General features: G+C 42.9%; 1 pseudogene; it reads left to right on the top strand.

Moving 5' to 3' along the window:
• LOC112076715 (annexin A2-A-like) overlaps positions 1-8,837 on the top strand; it is a 14,811-nt pseudogene extending 5,974 nt beyond the window's left edge.
• The last annotated feature ends 1,276 nt before the right edge of the window (positions 8,838-10,113 follow it).

Below are 10,113 nucleotides of genomic sequence, written 5' to 3'. Positions count from 1 at the left end.
ATCCTCTGTGTATTTTACAGTGGGGACGGACCTATCAATCCTCTGGTTAATTTTACAGTGGGACGGACTATCATTCTCTGTGTATTTTACAGTGGACGGACTATCATCTCTGTGTATTTTACAGTGGGACGGACTATCATCTCTGTGTATTTTACAGTGGAGACTGCTTGTCAGTGCGTATCATCTCTGTGTATTTTACAGTGGGAGCGACTATCATCTCTGTGTATTTTAACAGTGGGCGGACTATCATCTCTGTGTATTTTACAGTGGGACGGACTCTCATTTCGTCTCTTTGTATTTTACAGTGGGACGGACTATCATCTCTGTGTATTTTTACAGTGGGACGGACTATCATCTCTGTTATTTAGGGCTAGTGGGACGGTCTATCATCTTCGGTGTATTTTACCGTGGGACGGACTATCATCTCTGTGTATTTTACAGTGGGACGGTACTATCATCTCTGTGTATTTTACAGTGGGACGGACTATCATCTCTGTGTATTTTAGTGGCACTAGTGTGGACGGTCTATCATCTCTGTGTATTTTACAGTGGGCTGGACTATCATCTCTGTGTATTTTCAGTGGGACGGACTATCGTCTCTGTGTATTTTACAGTGGGACGGACTATCTCTCTGTGTATTTTAGCAGTGGGACGGACTATCGTCTCTGTGTATTTTACAGTGGGACGGTCTATCTCTCTGTGTATTATTATCAGTGGGACGGACTATCATCTCTGTGTATTTACAGTGGGAACGGTCTATGTCGTCTCTGTGTATTTTACGTGGGACGGACTATCATCTTGTGATTTTACAGTGGGACTTGTCTATCATCTCTGTGTATTTTACGAGGGGACGTCTATCATCTCTGTGTATTTTACAGTGGGACGGTCCTATCATCTCTGTGTATTTTACAGTGGGACGGGACTATCATCTCTGTGTATTTTACAGTGGGATTGGACTATCATCTCTGTGTATTTACAGTGGGACAGACTATCATCTTCTGTGTATTTTACAGTGGGACGGACTATCATCTCTGTGTATTTTAAGTGGGACGGACTATCATCTCTGTGTATTTTACAGTGGGACGGACTATCATCTCTGTGTATTTTACTGGGACGGACTATCATCTCTGTGTTGTATTTTACAGTGGGACGGCTATCATCTCTGTGTATTTTACAGTGGGACGGACTATCATCTCTGTGTATTTTACAGTGGGACGGACTATCATCTCTGTGTATTTTACAGTGGGACGGACTATATACTCTGTGTATTTTTACAGTGGGACGACTATCATCTCTGTGTATTTTACAGTGGGACGGTCTTATCATCTCTGTGTATTTTACAGTGGGGCGGTCTATCATCTCTGTGTATTTTACAGTGGGAGCGGTCTATCATCTCTGTGTATTTTACAGTGGGACGGACTATCATCTCTGTGTATTTTAACAGTGGGACGGACTATCATCTCTGTGTATTTTACAGTGGGACGGACTATCATCTCTGTGTATTTTTACAGTGGGACGGACTATCATCTTCTGTGTATTTTACAGTGGGACGGGACTATGCATGCTCTGTGTATTTTACAGTGGGGACGGACTATCATCTCTGTGTATTTACCAGTGGGACGGAACTATCATCTCTGTGTATTTTACAGTGGGACGGACTATCATCTCTTGTGTATTTTACAGTGGGACGGACTATCATCTCTGTGTATTTTACAGTGGGTCGCACTATCATCTGTGTGTATTTTACAGTGGGACGGTCTAGTTTCGTCATCTTTGTATTTTACAGTGGTTACGGACTATGCATCTCTGTTTATTTTATCAGTGGACGGACTATCATCTCTGTGTATTTTACCAGTGGGACGGTCTATCATCTCGGTGTATTTACAGTGGGACGGACTATCATCTCTGTGTATTTTAACAGTGGGACGGTCCTATCATCTCTGTGTATTTTACAGTGGGGGTGTGGGGAAACGGAAAAGACCTTATCATCTCTTCGTGTATTTTACAGATGGGGACGGTCATCATCTCGTGTATTTACATGGGGGCGGACTAATCATCTCTGTGTATTTTTATCAGTGGGACGGACTATCTCTCTGTGTATTTTACAGTGGGCCGGACTATCGTCTCTGTGTATTTTATTTTGTTTGACGTCAGTGGGACGGACTATCGTCTCTGTGTATTTTACAGTGGGACGGTCTATCGTCTCTGTGTATTTTACAGTGGGAACGGACTATGCATCCTCTGTGTATTTTACAGTGGGATCGGTCTATGGCGTCTCTGTGTATTTTACAGTGGGACGGACTATCATCTTGTGTATTTTACAGTGGGACTGTCTATCATCTCTGTGTATTTTACAGTGGACGGTCTAAACAATCATCTTCTGTGTATTTTTCAGTGGGACGTATCATCTGGTTTTACATGGAGGATCATCATCTCTGTGTATTTTACAGTGGGATGGACTATCATTTCTGTGTATTTACAGTGGGACAGTATGGATCTCTGTTGATTTTACGTGGGACGGACTTTCATCTCTGTGTATTTTACAGTGGGACGGTACTATCATCTCTGTGTATTTTACAGTGGGACGGAATCATCTCTGTGTATTTTACTGTGGGACGGACTATCATCTCTGTGCTGTATTTTACAGTGGGACGGTCTATCATCTCTGTGTATTTTACAGTGGGACGGACTAATCATTCTCTGTGTATTTTACAGTGGGACGGACTATCATCTCTGTGTATTTTACAGTGGGACGGACTATCATCTCCTGTGTATGGTTTACAGTGGGACGGACTATCATCTCTGTGTATTTTACAGTGGGACGGTCTATTCATCTCTGTGTAGTTTTTACAGTGGGGCGGTCTATATCTCTGTTGTATTTTACAGTGGGGCGGTCTATCATCTCTGTGTGATTTTACATGGGGAGGACTATCATCTATGTGTATTTTTACAGTGGGACGGCTATCATCTCTGTGTATTTTACAGTGGTTACGGACTATCAATCTCTGTGTATTTTACAGTGGGACGGACTATCTCTCTGTGTTATTTTACAGTGGGACGTCTATCGTCTCTGTGTATTTTACAGTGGGACGGACTATCATCTCTGTGTATTTACAGTGGGCGACTATCTAGTCTCTGTGTATTTTACAGTGGGGACTATATTGTGATTTTTACAGTGGACTGTCACTTGTGTATTACGTGGGACGGTCTATCATCTCTGTGTATTTTACAGTGGGACGGATCTATCATCTCTGTGTATTTTACAGTGGACGGACTATCATCTCTGTGTATTTTTTACAGTGGACTGGACTATCATCTCTGTGTATTTCTACAGTGGGCAGTTACTATCATCTCTGTGTATTTTTACAGTGGGACGGACTATCATCTCTGTTTATTTTCGTGGAGACGGACTATCTCTCTGTGTATTTACAGTGGGACGGACTATCATCTCTGTGTATTTTACGTGGACGGACTATCATCTCTGGTATTTTACAGTGGGACGGCTATCATCTCTGTGGTATTTACAGTGGGACGGACTATCATCTCTGTGTAATTTTACAAGTGGGACGGACTATCGTCTCTGTGGTATTTTACAGTGGACGGACCTATCATCTCTGTGTATTTTACAGTGGGACGGACTATCTCTCTGTGTATTTTACCAGTGGACGGTCTATATCTCTTGTGTATTTTTAACGTTGGGCGACTACAGTCTCTGTGTATTTTACGTGGACGGTCTACATCTCTTGTGTATTTTACAGTGGGACGGACTATGTCTCTGCTGTGGTATTTACAGTGGGACTGCAATCATCTTGGTTATTTTACAGTGGGGACGGTCTATTCATCTTCTGTGATTTTAACAGTGGACGGTCCTATCATTCTGTGTATTTTACAGTGGGATCGGACTATCTCTGTGTGTATTTTAAACAGTGGGATGGACTATCATCTCTGTGTATTCTACAGTGGACGTCTATCATCCTCTGTGTATTTTACAGTGGGACGACTATCATCTCTCCGTGTATTTTACAGTGGGACGGACTATCATCTCTGTGTATTTTTACAGTGGACGCGGACTATCATCTCTGTGTATTTACAGTGGGGACGACTTATCATCTCTGTGTGTATTTTACGTGGGACGGTCTATCATCTCTGTGTATTTTACAGTGGGACGGACTATCATCTCTGTGTATTTTTACAGTGGGGACGGACTATCATCTCTGTGTATTTTTACAGGGGACGGACTATCGATCTCGTGTGTATTTTCAGTGGGACGGACTGGATGATCTGCTGTGTATTTCCTTACAGTGGGCGGATCTATCATCTCTGTTTGTATTTTACAGTGGGGCGTCCTATCATCTCTGTGTTTTCAGTGGGCGTCTATCCCTCGGTGTATTTTACAGTGGGGACGGACTATCATCTCAATGTGTATTTTACAGTGGACGGACTATCATCTCTGTGTATTTTACATGGTACGGACTATCATCTCTGTGTCTCTTACCTCTACATTAGCTCCTCTAGCTCCTCTTACCTCTACATTAGCTACTCTTACCTCTACATTAGCTACTAAGCATCTCCATTGTTTCTGACACACTCCTATAAAGCCAATCAATTCCTCTCTGACTAGTTCCAGAATGTTCTATCCGTTTAATCTCTTCAGCATAACATTACCTGTCCATTGATAATGTATGAGGCTCCTGTCTTCGTGCCAGAATGTCTGTGTCACTCACTCAAGACTCCACTTCCTCTGTTTATGCATTACTCCATCTCTCTCTGTGTCTCTCCGTGTCTCTGTCTCTCTCCCTTTCTCTCTCCCTGTGTGTCTCTGTCTCCCTGTTTCTCTGTGTCTCTCTGTGTCTCTCTCTCTCTCCCTTTCTCTCTCTCTGTGTGTCTCTCTCCCTTTCTCTCTCTGTGTCTCTCTGTGTCGCTGTCTCTCTATGTCTCTCTCCATTTCTCCCTCTGTGTCTCTCTGTGTCTATGTCTCTCTATGTCTCTCTCCCTTTCTCTCTCTGTCTCTCTGTTTCTCTGTGTCTCTCTGTCTCTCTCCCTTTCTCTCTCCCTTTCTCTCTCCCTTTCTCTCTCTGTGTCTCTCTCCCTTTCTCTCTCCCTTTCTCTCTCTGTGTCTCTGTGTCTCTGTGTCTCTCTCCCTTTCTCTCTGTTGGTCTCTCTCTCTGCCGTCATGTTGTCTATGAACCGTATTACAACTGGCAGTGAGAGGAAAGAAGGGGGGTGGGTTGTTTCTCTACTCCTCTCCACCTTGCCTCCTCTCCTTCGCTCCTATTTGTACCAGATGAGCCCTCGGTCGATTCATTCCTTATTAACAGTAATTGCAAGTTGTTTGAAGAAAACAACATTTGATTTCAAGGGATGTTGTGCCCTTAAGAAACAAACTGTGGCTCTGTGCCGATCCAGTGCAGGCAGCCTCCTTACCAGGAACTATTTAGAAAGAACAACAGGAAGTGACTGATCCAGAGAGGATATCAGAAACAAAGTTGAGGTGATTTCAGTCTGTTCTCTTCTTTGTTTTTGCAGTGGAGTGCTTTGAGAACAAACAACAGTACTTTGCAAACAGACTGAGTGAAGCCCATGAAGGTAATTGACTGCTTAACTTCTGGTCAAGGTGACTGAGTAAGAATGGTGAAGTTCAAAGTCCTGCATGAGAACAAAGAATGAAGTCATTGTTAATTTTTTACATTTGGTAAACCACGCTTCAACGCCAAACCCTTTCAACCCCTTCAAAACCCCTTCACCCCGCTTCAATTCTCAACCGCACCCTTCAACCCCTTTTCCGCAACCCCAACCTCCTTCAACCCCTTCACCCCAACCCCTTCAACCCCTTTCAGCCCCAACCCCTTCACCCGCCTTTCAACACCACCCTTCAACCCCTTACCCAACCCCCCCTTCAAGCCCCAACCCCTTTCAACCCCCTTTCCAACCCAACCCCCTTCAACCCCCCCTTTCAACCACCCTAAACCCTTTCAACCCTCCAACCCCTTAACCCCCTTCACTTCAACCCCCCCGACCCCCTTCATACTCAAACACACATGCAACCCCTTTTCAACCCAACCCCTTCAACCACTTCAACCCACCACCTTGCCAACCCTTCAAGACCCACCCCCTTCAACCCCCTTTCAAGCCCAACCCCCTTCAACCCCTTTCAACCGCACCACCTTTCAACGCCCCCTTCAACCCCACCCCCTTCAACCCCCTTCAAACCCGCAAGCCCTTCAACCCCCCTTCAACGCAACCCCCCTTCAAGCCCCACCCCCCTTCAACCCCCTTCAACCCGCACCCACTCCCTTCAACCCCAACGCCCCTTCAAACCCCAACCCCGCCTTCAACCAACCCCAACCCCTTCAACCTCACCCTTCAACCCCACCCTTCAACCCCCCAACCCCAACCCTTCGACCCCCCGCTTCAACCCCAACGCCGCCTTCCCTCCCCTTCCAACCCCAACCCCCCTTCACCCCCTTACACAACCCCCCTTAACCCCAACCCCCTTCACCAACCCCGCTTCAACCCTTCAACCCAACGCCCCCTTCAACCCCAACGCCCCTTCAACCCAACCCCTTTAGAAGATTTGAATTAATGAATCAAGGATAAATCTCATGGGGAGAAATCCACACGCAATGATGTATCAGACTTTCATGAGTTGATTATACAAGGGGTTTGCATCTTCCACGCTTTATTCAGTAAAAACCATCAACAAAACACAACACCGGTCACCTAGGAACTCTGTTTCATCAGCTATCGCCGGAGATCACGTGCTTCTATAGGCTGCTGAAATGTGATGTCATTTCTGACTTGCAGGAACACATACACCAGCGTTTACCGTGACTGCAGTCTCCACTAACTCGGGAGGCATTGCTTTTGTATTCCAATGCGCGTATAGCGCTGACTTCGGCCTTACGGATTAAATCTTGCTGTATTTAAATATTTAATCTTAAATCTTGCTAATTTTAAATATTTAAATCTTATAATATTGCTAATATTTTAATCTTAATATTGCTATATTTAAATATTTTAATCTTAAACTCTTGCTATATTGAAATATTTAAATCTTAAATCTTGCGTATATTTAAAAATCTTAAATCTTGCTTATATTTAAATTTTATAATCTAAATCTTGTATCTTAATTGAAATTTAAATCATTTATAATTTCTATAAATATTTGTAATCTATATTTAATCTTGCTATATTATATACTTGTTATAATTGTAATTTACTTCGCACCATGGCGCTTTTTTTGCCTTTACCTCCCTTTATAATTTTTTTCTCACCTCATTTGCTCACATTGTATATATAGGACTTATTTTTTTTCACTGTATAGTTGACTATATGTTTTTTTACTCCATGTGTAATCTGTGTTTGTTGTATGTGTCGAAATGTTTGCTTTATCGTTTGCAGGTCGGCCATTGTAAATGAGGAACTTGTTCTCACTTTGCCTTACCTGGTAAATAAAGGTGATTTAATAAATAAAAAATCGGCCGCCCGCCTCAAAACATTTTTTTTTTTTAAAAATGAAAGACGTCTAGAGCATTGGTAAAAGGACGTTACCCTGTACTGTGGAATATAAACACATAGACTGAGAGAAGAAGGCGACACAAACAATTGGTCGTCACGGAGGCTAGTGGATTTGATTACTGTGCTCCAATAAATAAACACGGATGTAATGTTGACAATCATCTACGGGTAAAAGTGCGGAAGGAGCAAGGTGGTGACAAGGATCGTTGTGTCCTCGCCTGTGAGGTGGATCTCATGAAGATCAGGACAGAGTTAAGAAACTGAACCAGAAGTCCTTGTACCAGACCATCGCTGTGAGGATCTTTCTTTATTCTGTTTTATTCTCTCTCTTTCTCTGTCTCTGTCTCTGTCTCTCTCCCTTTCTCTGTCTCTGTCTCTGTCTCTGTCTCTGTCCTCTGTCTCTGTCTCTGTCTCTGTCTTGTCTCTGTCTCTGTCTCTGTCTCTGTCCTCTGTCTCTGTCTCTGTCTCTGCTCTGTCTATCACTCACTCACTCACTCCCTCACTCACTCACTCACTCACTCACTCACTCACTCACTCACGTACTCACTCACTACTCACTCACTCACTCACGTCACTCACTCACTCACCATTCTATCTCTCTCTCTCTTTCTGTCTCTGTTCTCTCTCTCTGTCTCTCTCTCTCTCTCTCTCTGTTCTCTCTCTCTCTCTCTCCTTCCCTCTTTCTATTCTCTCTTTCTATCTCTCTCTCTCTTCTATCTCTCTCTGCATTCTCTCTCTCTCTTTCATTTTTCATCTGTTTTAACTGTCTCTCTCAGCCCTGAAGTCCGACATGCCTGTGCAACAGTACTTTTTTCTTATTGCGATATGACGGCAAGCGAACACTCTGTCCTGTCCTAACACAGTGTAAAATCCCATAGAATTCTAAACTACTGCCTGCTCTGTTCTGTTCCAGGGCAAACTGAGTGTCTTGACTGAACTTGCCTTCCTCCTTGTAGCTCCTAGTGGACCGAAGGGTCTCAACTCGTTTATTTTCTGTCCCCTACCAGGAGCACACTAAAGGAGACTATCAGAAGGTCCTGCTGAGTCTGTGTGGAGGAGACGACTAAAGTCCAACTGGCACCAACTGTCACCTTGTCCCAGAAGCCTTTTGGGTACCAATGCCTTGTTCCTATTTTGACTCGGTCTAGTGACACAGACATTGAGAAGTGGTGCCTCTATCTACAACACCCAGCAGTATTAGAGTCATCATTACTCAGATAGCATCACCTTTCTGTGAAATATGAGATATCCAACTGAAGATTTGATAGTAAATGTTTTTATGCAATGTTTTTTAAATAAATTAAATCACATTTGTTAAATAGTTTCCTTTCTTATGTTTTAATTTTACAATATTACAGAGCTGTTGTCTTTAGGACATTTTTCCCAAGTAAAAGTCAGACATTTTAAATGGTAATGTCGATGCTTGGTCCAGCTAGTGTATGTCCTGATATCGCCACTAGAGGGCGCTAGAGCAATACCATGCAGTACTGCTTCCTCACATCCCGGCCTTGTTTCCCATGGATGAGACGTTGCTTTGATATTGCACTAACGCTGTATCTTTTAAATCAGATGGGAATGTTGAGTGCAAAATGGAGCTTCAGAATGCTGTTTAAAAAAACTTTTGATACTTGGGAGGGGAGGAGGTAATTTTTCAAGACATGCAAACCAAGTTTTTAAGTGAATTATATAATTTTTTTTGTTTGATGTTGTCAGTCAGTTAAAAAAATCGAATCTATTAGGAGTTCTCCCTCACTATGGACAATAATCAAAGTTTCAGAACTGTAACTTCTTCTAGAAAATATTGGTTCATAATTGCGACCCAATAGACGACAGTAGCCATACAGTATATTTGTGTTTATGTATCTGTAAACTCCGGTGAATTCATGATAAATCACAATTGATTCCTGTGGAAATCAGATACAAGATTTAACTTCTTCCTACATAAAAACCCTGTCTCCTCTCTCTCTCTTTCTCTCTGTGTTATTTTCATTGAAGAGGTTTATTTAGATTTTTTAATCGTTAGTGTGTTTTGCTTTGTTTGTTTGGCGCTAATTTTTTTAATTAAAAATGTTAATTTAACCTCCAGCAACAGCCATTTGCATACGAGGGTAGCAAACAGCTTGGGTATCGCTACTTCTCCTGTTTAGTTTGAGGTCTCTTAGGATCGAAGGATCCGCCATCCTGTTGACAAGGCACTTCTTCAGACTAAGAAAACAGGAGAGAGAGAAATGGAGAGCGAAACTGAGAGAGGGAAAGAGAAAGAGGGAAAGAGAGAGAATGAGAGACAGTAAGAAAGGAGAGAGAAATAAGTAGAGACAGTGAGAGAGAACACTACAACAACTCTACTGAGAGAAAAAATGTGGGCCGATGATAAGACAGAGATATCATAACAAAACGAGATGACAGATACAAATCGCGAAAAGGAGGGGAGAGAGCATTGTACCCTTGAGTTGACGCATCATCCAAATAAGCAAAGATTAAATTGAAAAACTTGAGAGCGAGACAGGGAAGAGGAGGAGATGAAGAAGGAGAGAAAGAAGTCCACATGCGGGGGAAGGGGAGAAGGGACGAGAGAGAGGAGAGACACGGATAGAG

This window comes from Salvelinus sp. IW2-2015, unplaced genomic scaffold (assembly GCF_002910315.2).
Source record: "Salvelinus sp. IW2-2015 unplaced genomic scaffold, ASM291031v2 Un_scaffold3951, whole genome shotgun sequence".
Taxonomy (NCBI): Eukaryota; Metazoa; Chordata; class Actinopteri; order Salmoniformes; family Salmonidae; genus Salvelinus; species Salvelinus sp. IW2-2015.
Note: the sequence above shows the minus strand (reverse complement) of the source record. Positions and strands in the feature narration are given on the sequence as shown.